Here is a 14,629-nt window from a genome sequence, read left to right on the forward strand (position 1 = left end):
GGACGCCCTCCCCGGGCGGAGCGGGCTAGACGGCGGGCTCCTCCATGTTGGGGGGAAAGGAGAGGACGGTTGTGCTCTGAGGCGATCGACGTCATAATCAAGCTGACGCCGGCAAGCTTCTCCGTGACGTCACGACCGACTTTAACCGCCTTTCTCGTTCAGTTTCACCGTTGCCCTAGTACTGGACGAGGGGTTCTCCGCCACGGCCCTGATGGGTGGCTGGGTGCGGGGGTAGCGCCCTTCGTCGGGGCGGTGCTCTTCGCCGCTGGGGACTCCAGAAACCCAACCGAAAACTCATTCCGGGGCTGGGGGGGTCTTCGGAGGGTGGGACTAAAACTTACCTGCCTTGAGGTGACGTTTGTTTTCTCTGGGCGATGGAGGTGATCTCCTTATTAGTGAGTTAAACAAGAAAAGTTGAACTTTACCATGTTCTGGTGACTTTCTTGCAGGGGTAAAGAGGAGGGGTTGAATTTTTAGGCAGTAGTAATTGTTGGCTGGCTTTAAATATTCAGTAAATTCCCTGTCAATAACTATTCCCCATCCCTTGCACTAATGTACTTAAATACTGTCTCTTGGAGGTGATGGTAGTTTGGAGCTGCTTATTTGGCTTGTAAAAGCCATTCTTTGATGGTGACCAAATTTTGTTTCATACAGTTAAGTAGTTTTCAGTTTATACCTCCAAGTGATAGCTGTATTTTAGTAGTGGGTTAAAAAAATCTTACCGTTTTAGCTTGTCATTTTTAAATTGGAAAGAACGTTACAATCTTTTTAACGTGTTACAAAATGTATGTGTGTTACACTCTCCCTGCTGTTTGTATGTTCAGTAATTCAAAACAGTGTAACATGCTTTTTTCTTGCATGGGATTTCATGTTTTCCTTCTAGGAACTTCAGGAAGACAAAAAAAATGCTGATTCCTTTTATTTAACTCAAAAGGATGTATATAGCATTCCTAGTTTCCCTGGTTAATTTTGAATACTTAATCATCACAGCCTTGTTCAAGTAAATTTTTTGGCAGCTGATATCCAACTATATTTTGCTTTATTTTATGAGAACTTTTTCACTGTTTGCTTTTTTATCTTTCTGTTTTACACAGTTTTCTTGTAAGTGGTAATTTGAATTGGTTTAGCTTCAACTGTCTTGTTGCTACTTCTACAAACAAAATTTACTAGCTGTTTAAGCAATTTAATTGCTGGTTAATGAAAAATGATAATGTGTAGTTATTGTACAAGTGTAGCATATACTGTGTTAATTGTAATAGATATTTGGGTTCTGCTCCACTTTTATGTATGCCAGCTGCTTGTTATCATTCTTTGACATTTGGAACTTTCTATAGGAATAAATATAGAAGTATGCTCAAAATAGCTGTTCAGTTAGGCCTTAAATTTTTTTCCCTTGATGGTTCCAGAGACATATTGCACATAAAGGTTTTTTTAATGCACTTTGGTGGAAGAATAAAGGCTCACGTTAGCCTTCAGCCTACTTTGAGACCGCATGATTCCAGTGATTTGCAAATCAAATAATTGTTGACTTCAAGACTAGCATTGAAATAATGTTTTTTTTACAGAGTTTGTGTTATTTATTTTTTTAAGGGATATTTTAGTTGATTTCTATTGGTATGCAAATGAAGTTTTTGCTCTGCTGCAAATGTATGTACACCACGAAATATAGATTTTAAAACAGTTCAAATATAAAATAATACATACAATTCACACAGTGCTTCAGAAGGTGCTTTTCACATAACGAAGAGATGTCTTTTGAGTTTAAAAAAAAAAAAAAAACACAAAAGCCTGAATCTCCCAAAAGCAATGCTAATAGAATTGTATGACTCCAGATTAGTAAATAAAATGGAATAAATATTTTTCAGTGTCTAGTGGACTCATCAAAAGGCAGTGTTTGTTCTACCTAATCCTGCTTCACTACTAAGATTTTCTGGCAGTAGATTATGTTATTTCTTTCCAGTTTAAGATAATAATTGTCTTTCTAGTTGTAATTTACAACTGTGGGATTTTAATTCTATACAGCCTGAAACTTCAGCTAGAAATATTAAGTGGGGAGAGGAAGGGCAAGGATTATAGGGGTTAGGCTGAGAGTTTATAAAATTTAACTGATAAAAATGGAAGAAGGGACTGTACTCAGCAAGAGTAAGAGTAGATGGGTTTTAGTTGACAGAATTGGTAGTGTCTATCTGCACTAGTTTTATTCTCTGGTGCAGTTTTTCTACCTAGTGTCTCGTAGTGCTATGAATAGTAGGACAGTGGCAGGAGATTTAGGGAGAGGATTTTAATATAAGATTTATCTAGTTTACGCAAGAACTGGTAGCTTTTTTGTGTACTGTCAAGCCTCTCTCCTCACTAGGAGAATCTTCAGTCAACTGTCAGTTAACGCTTTGAGGGTTGTACTACTGTTCAGTTTTTATCTGATACAGCTTCTGAAATAAGTGAATACTTCACAGTTATTAATAGTGGTAGTCTCAAGAGCATTGATAGACTTTGAGGTTAATAAAAATCTTAAATTTCCAGTTAGGGAGCTAAGACACAAAGATTAAATGTACATTATATGTGTTCTCACAGTAAACCCTAATCAAAATTGGGAACTGAACTGTGTTTACTGCATTTTTAATAACATAATCAGTATGCTGTAATTACTGTTTCACTAAATTCTGAAGGAGAAATTAATTTCTGTTTTACTTCATTTAATGAAGTCTTTTTGATGCAATAAGAGTGAAAATGATAGCTGGTTTCAGATGTTATATTTTAGCTCACTCTTTACAAATGAAATAAGGGAAAAAAGTGTAAAAACACAGGGTTTCTTTTTTTTTTTCTTCAACAGCTGTGCTGATAGAGTCAGAAATTGTAATCCTGCAGTTGTTTTGAGTCCATTTCTGTATGCATGGTTCGACTGACAACAATAACTGGGCATGCCAGAGGATACAGATAGTTTAATTATAATGTAAACCTAACATTTTTTACATACAATAGTTTAGGATATGTAACTAGTTTATGTAGTGTTATAATGCCAATTTGACAAAAAGCCCGTACAGCTTTACTAGTTTGTGTAAAACTGTTTGAGAAGAGGGATTTTTAAGTACAGTGTAAGTATTCAAGCTGAAGTTTGACAGTTGTAGAATTGTAATCTTGAATGTTTAAAAATAAACAGGCTGTAGGATATTGAAGAGTTAAACTGTAAGGTTCTCAGACTTAGCCCGAATAACTGTTGCTGTTTAGTTAACAGCCGAATAACTGTTGCTGTTCAGTTAACAGCTGAGTGTTCCTAACAGCCATGATAAAGAACATTACTTAAGCAGAGGAATGCCAAATTGCACGAATCACTTTTCCAAAGTGCGTTGTTTCCTGTGCAGTTGCTGAAAATGTATTTTCAGTGCTGCTGAAGAGGTCAAGTTCCGTAGCAGAAATTGGCCATTAGGCAAATAAGTAGTATGTATTTGTAAAAATATTTCATTCAAGGTGATGGAAAAGGAATGGTAAAGAGATTGTATATTGAGAAATACCCAATAACAATCAAAGTTTGTAACTATATTTCTGTTGCCTAAACTTAGGACCGTTGCTTGTAAAATTGGCTTGTACTGGGGCCTTTAGAAGGTTTCTTGTACAGAGATGGTTATGTTTATTTTTTTAATCTAAGCTTTTGACCACAGAAAGCTGCCTTTTTTTTTTTCTTAATCTGTGTAAAAGGGGGGGAGGGGGGAAAGGCAGAGCTATCTACACTGCTTGTGATTCTGCTCACAACTTTTTTTAATGAGCAAAATGTATTCGCTATCTCATTTTTGCTCATACTGTTCAGACCCTGAGAGCAGAAGTAATCCTGACCAAAAAATTCAATTTTATTTTGTTGTCTTTGGGTAAATTTTCATTGTTAGGGCAGATACGGGAGTAGCTTACTCAGAAAAATGTGAATAAAGGCTTCAGAAGGTGGTATAGGAGTAGTGAAAAAGCCAAATGTCAGTCTGTTAGTAAGCCAGTAGAGTGTATCTGCCTAGTCTTTTAAGCACCCATGAAGCTCTGGACTAGAAAATACCAGTGGCATGTATATAATACTTTTCTTTCCTCTTAAAATTAGTTAATGTTTTCTCAAGTGCAGAAAACACTAAACTGAATATGAAGTTTGTTTATCAAACACAGTTATGGGCCTACGGGTTGGAGGATGTGCATAGTGTAAGTGCCTTATGTTAAGGTGTGACCTTTATTAAAGTTCTGTCAGTACAGTTGTCAGTTACAGTGCCTTCCCCAGCTACTAACAGACAGAGCGGTGCTGGCAGAAGCTCTAATGTGTACACAAATATCTTAGAATCTGTTTGCTAATGTAACATTTTTCATTCAAGGAATTTGAGTGAACTTTCAAAGTCTTGCTTCCTCCTGAGATAAACTGCTTCCCTACTTGGAAGGGCCTGTACTAGTGTGTTGATAGAGCTTCCTTATCAGTGTGGCTGCACACATAATAAAACTGCTGCACCAGGATGGTGCACACCTGCTACCCCACCCTGCAAACAGAACGACTCATTCAGGTAAAAGTACGGTTTTGCAGGTGTAATTACACCAATATGAGGTGCTTATGCCAGCAGGGCTCTGTTGGTTAGGGATTGTACCCCTTAACTTTCCTGACTTGTGCAGTTGTGACAGTGAACATCCATAGTGTAGATACGATCATAGTCTTGTCTGTTATTAAATAAAATTTTCATGTTTGCCAGATTTGTGGTGGGCCTGCTGCTAAAGTGCCTTGAATATTTCTATGAGAAATTGCTATTTAGCTAAATTTAGCTGTGGGAACTTCGCTCTGGTTCAAAGAAGCACTTTTTGCTACTTATCCAGAATAAAATACGCTTGTAATACCTGGTGCTGTTCTCATTCTGCTGCGCTACCTACTGAGTGGTCCATCCCTTCTTTCCTTTATTTTTTTCTGACTGTTCTGATCCTGTATGATGCAATCTGAAATAAGAATTTTTTTAAAAATGTTTTGCTTGGGGAGATGATTTTCTAGTCTGAAAGACATCAAAATAAAATTCAGTGTGTGTATTTTGTTTTGCATAAACCAGGGAGCTACTTTATGCGTTTTTGCTTGGAGTAGTTATGTCGTACTATGGAGTCACTCAGTGTCTTTTCTGTCTAACTGCTGCTGTGCACTAGAGTCTGCTGTGTGTGCATGGTAATGTGATTCTGTGCATACACATTAAATTCAACACTTCCAGGAGGTCCCACATTCACTGCAAATGTGCAGGATTGCTGTCCTGTGTGTGCGCAGTTACCCGTCATGTGAGGCAGTGGCCTTCTTATGAGGCTTACGTAAGGTAAGTGAGTAGCCTGACAGAAGTCATGGAAAGGATGATGGTGTATATATTAGTTTCAGACATGCAGTAGAGAGGGTTTATAATAATGGGTGACTAATGACATTGTAATTTGGAAAGGTTCATTTCTTTATTATTGCAAGCACAGAGACCAAGTGAATGTATTTGTTTTGAAGGGAAGCTCTTTCTTTTACTTCTTGACATGAATACGTTTGCTTAATTATTTTAAAAAGTAAGCTGTCAAGTTGGCTTGCTCTAAAGTTTATTGTTAATTTAGAATATTTCTTAAATACCTTTTTCAAGTGGAAAAAAATGATCCTGTGAAATTTCTAAATGTATTGAGTCTCATTTTTCATGAGAGAAAAATCTGGAAGAAAATTGAACACTTGTTTCTGCATCTTTGGAAATATAAAAAAAACGTAGTTAATGTTTACATTTTAAATCTCATTAGGTGATTGGCATCAGCACTGCATATTGGCAGTACTTGGTATCATGTAAATGTGCATTTAATGGGCTCTCCTGTACCAAGACAAGTGTTTTGCACCATACCCTGGATGTTTAAAATAATTTTTCAATGCCAAACAAAAAAAAGCTGCATTCAAAGTCAGAAAGTCTGCAAACTGCAAAACTTCATTGAAATGTTTTTTTCTGGTTTTCCAGGCGTGTCTGATGGTAGAAATGTGGTAGTGACGGACACTACTGAATTATTCGTGATACTGCATCATGACACCACAAGGTCTTACAGTACCTTCAAAGATTCTGTGATAAAATGTCAGCAAGATTGAGGAAGGGGGGTTCAACAGAGATGCAGAAGCCTCTGAATTAATTCCGCCCCCCCCGGCCCATGCCAGGAGATCTGATCACATTGGTGTGCTAAGGTGTCCCTGGGGAGCTTTTCCCTCACATCGGAGACCACTGTGTGTGGGTACCATCACACACTTTCTTTCCACCATCTTCAAAGGGTGCAGATTCTCTATCCTCCGGTGCAACCATTTCTATCCTGGGGCAGCCTGATCTCCCATGCTAGTCCAGTCAGTTCTTTTCCATTACTTTTGGTAGGAACTTAGATGGGGTACTACCCAACACTGAAAACTGAGGCTTTACAAGTATTAGAACCTGTCTTTGTAAAGGGAGATGGGGAGGTGAGGGAAGCAGCAGCAGGTCTGAGTGGAACGGTGTGATGTGAGACTGTATTGTAGATGTCAGTGGTGCCATCCCTGATAAATTAATAACATGTTGTGTTATGTGCATCTGGGGTTGAAATACTGTCATGATACTAAAAGCTACCTTAAAACTAGATCTTGGTGATACTTTGTCCTAATTTGGCTATATAGTACTGCTTATATTTGCCTATAATTATTACTGCCTCATGCAGTATTTAAGAAGAGTACACATTTCTTAAATTAAGATGAGGTATTTCTGAGGAACGTGGCTGTATTAATGAATTACGTATTACTGAATCTACACTGCAAATTTCAAAGCTTGTTAATGTGTTAATTTTTTAAATGGGAATAATGTATTGACTCTAGAATAGGAAGGAATTAACTGCCACTTTTAAGTTGTTAGTATTGTGGGTGTATGAGGTGGTAGGTTTGTTTATAATCTTGGAACTAATTAGTGTGTTTATAGCCAGCAAAGCATTTACAGATGAGTGTTACATTTTTTTGTAGCATTATTTTGTTTGGTTTTATTCTTCTGGGTCTAACTATAAGCAGTGAAATACTTGGATTTTATGCAAGTTTTATTTTAACATGATCTTTCAAATGTAAACTTCTTCGTGGCATAAAATCTTAGTATTTACCGGGGATGTCTGGACTTTTGACCTTGAACTGCAGCTTGTCTGTAGCAGTCAAGTAGTGAGATAGTAAATTATTTGGGGGACGGGGGAGGGAGTTCAGGATCGCATCAGTTTTCTTACGTCTCCCCGTATCCAGACTTGAGCCTTACGACTGCTGCCTCTCTCACTCTTCAACTCTCATTACTTCTCTCTTGTCACAACGTTCCCATTTCACAACTTTTTGAAAGGTGTTTTCCTTCTTTCAGAAGGAAGATACTTAAATCAGTAAGTGTGGATACATTTTATATGAAAATAAAAGACTATATACTAGTTGTGGGGCAAAATTAGTGCACTGTGCTATCAGAGCATTTTTAGCACAGATGTGAGTATTCTATCAGGTCTGTGCATGCTGATGTGCACCTACAAATGTCAGGGATTCTCTGTGCCAGCCTTAAGATAGGCTTGGACCAAGTGGGTTCTCCTCAGAGGAGCGGTGGAACATTTAAGTTTCATCGTCTGATTTTCTGTTGCTTCTCATGTAAGTAGTCTGCTCTTGCATCTTTCGTGGACGAGCAGATGGAGGGAACTGCACTGCAGCCCTGTGTGTACGTGGCTTTTTCTAGTGCTAGTGCAGAACCTGTTTCCTGCTGTTCTTAGGGGTCAATGGATTGTACCTTTTGTCCATGGTCTGAATGGAACTGCTCATTTATGTACAAAGTGGGTTTTGCCCTACTGACTTCCTTTGGGCTGCTTCTGTAATGCTTGTTGATGCAAGGGATTCATTTTGCCGCTGCTTAGTAGAAAGAGCGCAGGTTTCCCAGATGTCATCTTTGACAAATAGGGATGCAAAGTAATTTTCAATGGGATCAGTGTTCTGAGTGGGAGTGGCATCAGCCAAGCCATACCAACATTTCTTTTATTTGCATCAGAAATTATGCCCTTATACGAGTTCTCAGTATTTTTTTTTTTTTCTCGTGATACTAATATATTTGCTTATTAGGAATTTTTTTAATGCCTAAAGGAGGCATAGGCGAAGCCCAGTGCCTCTTTTACAGGAAATAAAATGAGCAAATAGTGTCAATTGTGATTGGAATCACTGTTACATCATTCTGGAAGGGATGATTTCTGTCCTGTTCGTAACACCCTACAGTTTCTTTGATACTTAAGAAACCTATCCTGGATATTTTGGTTCTAGCCAAATACCTTGCATGTCAAGCCTTCTACTCCTGAAGAAGCTCACAGAAAATACAACTAAAGGCCAGTTACAAGTCATTCTAACTGAAGCTAGTATCTTAAATACTGGCACAGGCTGGTTTTGTGTCAGGACGTGGAGATGAAACCGGTCACTGATGAATGATACCTGCTTTTAAAAGCTAGAAGGTATAAGACTCTTATGCTTTGAATTTCTTTGCAGATGCAAACAGTCTTCTGTCTTCTCACTAACCCTAGTTTTCAGAACGCTGCTGAACCTTATATTGGCCGTTGTGGTGGTTTGAGGTTTCTGTCCTGTCCCTGGGCCCTAGCCATTGAATTTCCATAATGTATCTAAAACATTAACTGGAGCTTCAACATGAAGTCTTTTTTTTTAAAAAAAAAAAAAAAAAAAAGGCGCCTTCGTTTCTCTGTCACAATAGAAGTAAATGTTCCTCAGGTAACGGGTCACACTGAAACAACTCCTGCAGGTACTAAGGTCTATCACAAGTCTCAAACATGAGGTGAACCTTGCTTTCTTGGATGCTTGTGTAGGGGTGAGTATGTGTGAGATCTTTCACAATCAAAGACATCCTTCTGTAGAGGTCTTAGGGTGAGTAGGAAATAAGAGAACTAATAGGTGCCAGATATTAACCATTTGGACTAAAATATTCATGCAAGGTGCTTGTATAACCTCTAAATAACGATACCAGAATTTGTGTAGATTACAGCAAATTGGCTGAGTATTGAAGAGTGCTGTCATCCAGGAACATGGAATAAGGTGCAGCATATTTTGTCATCTAGCTGTTGACAATGAGGATTAACATTAATGAGAGGATAAAGATCACTGGTCTTTCATGTAGATTCCTCAAAAAACTAAGTAAAATAGCTAGTAAGCTGAAACTGAAGAATTTACCCTGAATTTTCACATAGATTTTTTTTTTTTGTACACAAGTCCTCAGATAAAGGAGAAATTAAGTTATATCTTTTGGTTGGTTTTGGTTCATGTTAAAGGTTTTATTACTAAGCTGTCTTTCAAGATCCTTATTTAGAGTGAAGTCTTCCCGGTTAACTGAGGCAGGGAATTCTTAATGCAGTTAAAATGATAAGTTCTAGAAAAGACAAAATCTTTATGCAGTCTGTGGACCCATTGAATGTTTCATTACCTCTTCAGGGAAATGAGAGGAAAAAATAAAAGTGATGATACTGATCTGAATGTATATTTGCTGGTAATTTGTTGAATTGGCCTTTGTCTAAAAATACAAACACAAAAAGATGGGGAAATGTTGGTGTTCTTTAAAAGCTTTGCTCTGTCATCATCAGATTAAGATGTTATAGTGAGGCATCTTAAAAAGGGCTTAAAGAAGTCAGCATCAGCAGTTCCAGGTGTCTTCAAGCTGCCTGTCCTGCAATTAACATCTCTCAGCCCTTTGTTACTGGCATCGATAATCTCTCTGTCTTCCTTTTTGCCTGAGACTTGTAAACTGTTGGGTTACAAAGGTGGCAGTAGGTAGCAGTATGCTTTTCTTGAGGTATTGTCTGAATGTGAGAGTGATATTTACAGAAAAGTGGAGTGAGGTTACAAGCTTTCCCTCTTTTTTTTTTTGGTTGATGAATAAAGACATTGGAGGATGGATTTTTAATGGTTGATTAATAAAGACATTGGAGGATGGATTTTTAATGTGTATTGCGTGTTTGTGAACAAGTGGTATTGCAGTAGCAGGATTTGGAATTTGGGAGTATCTTTTCTCTCTCTTGTTAGATTGGCTGCTGATACTGCTCTGGAATTTCGTCAAGCCATGTATACTGAAAAACACAGGTTTGCAGTAGTTAGAGAATCCACAGGGATGCTGAATGTGGGTGGTGGCTTCTGTAGTCTTACAGAGTGGGCAGCCCTGTGTTTTCGGGTTTGTCACTGCTTGAGAATAGTTGACCAAATTGAAATTAAAAGCTTGTGACAGTTTTGTGATTTTTCTAGGGTAGGATACTTTTGCACTTTGATTGCTTCTGGAATTTATAGAATCATAGAAACATAGAATAGTTTGGGTTGGAAGGGACCTCTAAAGGTCATCTAGTCCAACCCCCCTGCCGTGGGCAGGGACATCTTCAACTAGATCAGGTTGCTCAGAGCCCCGTCCAACCTGACCTTGAACGTTTCTAGAGATGGGGCATCCACCACCTCTCTGGGCAACCTCTTCCAGTGTTTCACCACCCTCAGCGTAAAAAATTTCTTCCTTCTATCTAGTCTGAATCTAACTCCCTTTAGTTTAAAGCCATTCCCCCTTGTCCTGTCGCAACAGGCCCTGCTAAAAAGTTTGCCGCCAGCTTTTTTATAAGCCCCCTTTAAGTACTGACAGGCTGCAATAAGGTCTCCCCAAAGCCTTCTCTTCTCTAGGCTGAACAACCCCAACTCTCTCAGCCTGTCTTCACAGGAGAGGTGTTTCATCCCACTGATCATTTTTGTGTCCCTCCTCTGGACCCGCTCCAACAGGTCCGTGTCTTTCTTATGCTGAGGACCCCAGAGCTGGACGCAGTGCTCCAGGTGGGGTCTCACCAGAGCAGAGTAGAGGGGCAGAATCACCTCCCTCGACCTGCTGGCCACGCTGCTTTGGATGCAGCCCAGGATACGATTGGCCTTCTGGGCTGCGAGCGCACATTGCCGGCTCATGTCCAGCTTTTCATCCACCCGTACCCCCAAGTCCTTCTGGGCAGGGCTGCTCTCCATCCCTTCATCCCCCAGCCTGTATTGACACCGGGGGTTGCCCTGACCCAGGTGCAGGACCTTGCACTTGGCCTTGTTGAAACTCATGAGGTTCACAGGGGCCCACTTCTTGAGCTTGTCCAGGTCCCTCTGGATGGCATCCCGTCCCTCTGGCATGTCGACCGCACCACTCAGCTTGGTGTCATCTGCAAACTTGCTGAGGGTGCACTCGATCCCACTGTCTATGTCATTGATGAAGATATTTAGGTCCAGGATGAATTCAAGTGCCTAACTTGTTTTGGGGAAACTGGAACATTTTACCTGCAAACTAATGTGGGAGGAAAAACCTGAATAAATGTTTTCTTGGCTGAATATTCTTTCTCAAGATACTATGCATCAGCTTTATGCTCCACTTCTAGATAAGTGACTTCTGTTTCACTGGAATGCTCACGTTATTACAGTTTGCAAGCTTAAAACAGAGTCTTGACTGAGGGGACAGTTAATGAAAACCTGCTTGCTGAGATCTGAGGAGTGCATGCTGCATGGATGATGGTGTGCACGTGTTGAATGAGATAGCAGCAAGATGCTATACCAGCTCAGCCTGTTTAAGGGGATCTTGTTCTCCATCCCTTTTCTTGCATGTCTTTACACTAGTTCTGATGTTCTTTTTTTTTATCGTTTTGGATCACTCTTTGGTGGGTTCATTTTCTGCTGGATTCATAAGCGGAGTGTTTACTGAGGAGACGGGTGACTATTTCTGTGGCAGAGGTACGTGGGTGGATGTGGCATAGACTGTGTAACTGAGCATGGGAGAAGGGAGCAGGACAGTAGCAGCCCAAGTGGTGTTAGGGTTCTACTTTGTTCTTCATAGTCCATAAATGTGGATTTAATAAGAACTGTGAATCCTTTGAGGACCTGCTGTGTATGTTATGTAACCACTTAAATCAGCCTAGGGTTTGTACTGGCAAAGCTTGCTTCATCTGTGAAGGGGAAGAGATTTGTCCTTGAAGAAACTCTTGATTTGCGTTTCTAACTTTATTTATAGTTGGTCTTAAAAGCTTACACATTTTCACAGTGGAGATTGCTTATCACGGAAGTTGCTAACCTAAGCAAAACCAGAGGGCTTTTTGAATAAGCAACAGTATATATGTTTATTGTTAATATTATTTTGCTTTTCTGTCCCATCATTTAGAGATTCTTGCCTCAAATTTGTCAAAGGCACGTAGTATCCTTTTAAAGGAGATGTGGCAGAAAGGCAGGATGATGCTGATGGGAATTGTCTATTAGGGGAAGTACAACAATTTTCAGTTTCCAGCTAGAACAGTTTCAGAAATGTGATTAATGTACTGTATTAGGAGGAATAAGATCAAGTTGATCACAGGTGTTCACTTCCTTTAAAACAAGATAACCAGTTTGCTGCTTCAGCTGACATTTGTCAGTATCTCAACTGCAATTGAATAGTTAACTTGAGAACAAACAGAACAAAATGAACAAAAAATCATACTGGATTGGGAAGAGAAACAGATATTTGAAGACTTCCAAAGTTGCCTTATGTTGTAGTAAATATTTTTGCAAGCAGTTAGTAGAATGTTTGCTTACAAGTGCCAGCAGGCTTGCTAGGTTTAAAAGTGTAATTGCAAGTTAAGGCTTTGTGCTTTAATGTTTTGATAATCTTTGATTTTTCAGCTTCTTTTAGGCATTTAACGTGTATTAAGATGCAGTTCTGCAAGAGCAGATTAATCTAAAGTAATTTTGAAACTTACTCTATTTTTCATGAAAAATAATTTGGACCGAATGGGGAGAGGGGAAAATGGAGATACTAAATAATAATAAGAGGAAACCAAGCATTTTATAGCAAATGTAGGGGGTCTGCAATTTTAGTGTTTCAAGTGTACTGAATTTGTATACCTCTCAAATTGGAAATAATTTTAAAATTGCAGTTCTGTTAGTAGGTAACAGAGGTAATAATACAGGTAATAATAATGAGATAACATCATCTAATGCAAAAAGAAGCATGATTCTTGCATAGAATCTCTTAGTTTTCAATTATTATTTGTATTAAAAATGCTATTTACTTTAAATCAGAGCTGTAGACCGTGCACTGTGCAGCCTTGCCCACTGGGTGGGGTATGACTAACATTGTAAAATGTATCGCGTTCAACGAGCCAGAATGTCTCCTAAGAAGAGAGGATGCCGATTCCGTTTTTGGAATGCTTTAATGATATTGGCTTTGTGGCTCTAACGTAATTGTAACGAGCGTGTGGCACACAGGGCCTTGAACGCACGGATACATAACTCTGCGCTGTGAAGACAATACTTTAGACAAGTCTTTCTTTAGTATGTTACTGGATAAATTACTCAAATAGGATGCACTTTTTGCATGTTCTAGAGGTATAGTTTGTTTTCATAGTTTAATATTAGAGTTGAACAAGAAGTGATTAGCTGACTTTCCCTCTTCCTTTAGGCATATCACTTAAAAATTGCATGATGTGTGATCAGTTGGAGATTCTGAACAGGGAGATTGAAAGGTTATTACAGAACAACAGCGTGGAAGAAGGCACTTTAAACTCAGACTGTCTTCAGCCATCAGTGACTGACTCCGGGGATATAATCACTGATTCAGACAATGGAGCAAAATACATATTAGAGCAGGTATTCAATGCCATGAGATATAGCACTAGGGACTTTAAAATTAGTTTATTCTATTGTCCTTTTTTTTTTGTTGTTTAAATTTTTTCTCCTATTTTTGGAGTGGGAATAGTTGGCCGAGGGAAAGAATGTAGATAATGTATATAATCCCCTATGGAGAAGGTACAGGGGAAGGAAATATTGATGTGGATCTAGCTATATACTCATGGGTTTTTTCCTAATTCTGCTTTGCTGCAGTCATGCAAATTTTGAGATTTATTGTTCATGAAATAATAAAGCGATCTACTGATGAAAATCAGATTTGGGGAGGGGTTTGTCTTTTCCCCTCTCCTTATTTTTGGGATGGTGACATGGCATTGGAGAACACCTAGAGATGATCATGGCTTAGGAAGTAAAAAGTGCTTCTAAACAGCAAAGATGCTAAGAGTTGGGGGCTTGAAAGATTTGGAAAAAAATGACATATTCTTAAAAATAAAATTCAGACTATGTATTGGCATGTCTATGAAGGATTATCTAATCTGTTCTTAAATTTGTGTGTCTCCCCACCTGGAGTGTTAACAATCAGTTTTTACTCCTTTGAAAGAATTACGAATGTTTTAGGTATTTCCTACACCTACTACGGCAGTTCCCCTGCATCTTTAATTGCAGAATGCTGACACACATAGTCTGTGTCCGGTATTGTTTTTTTGTCTTCACTAATTTATTTTACAGGCCAGTTCAAAAGTGACTTTTCTGTCTTGTCCATCTGGTTCTCCTTTTCCTCCCAAATTCTTTTCCAGTGTTCTTCTACTTTGGTAGACTACTTTGGGTTAAATGCAGGCATTTTCTACTGATTTTCAAGCTCAGGTGAGCTGGGAAGCAAGCAGTCAGTGTTGATGTTCGATTGCCATTCTGTATGTGAATTCGGACCCCTGGACTAAACAGTTGTTCAGCTGATATAAATGAATGCCTTGTGATTTTTTTAAAATATTTTTCAAGGGTTAATTTTTGGGAAAATGTGGTGTTATTGAT

This window comes from Aptenodytes forsteri, unplaced genomic scaffold, assembly GCF_000699145.1.
Source record: "Aptenodytes forsteri isolate BGI_AS27 unplaced genomic scaffold, ASM69914v1 Scaffold47, whole genome shotgun sequence".
Taxonomy (NCBI): Eukaryota; Metazoa; Chordata; class Aves; order Sphenisciformes; family Spheniscidae; genus Aptenodytes; species Aptenodytes forsteri.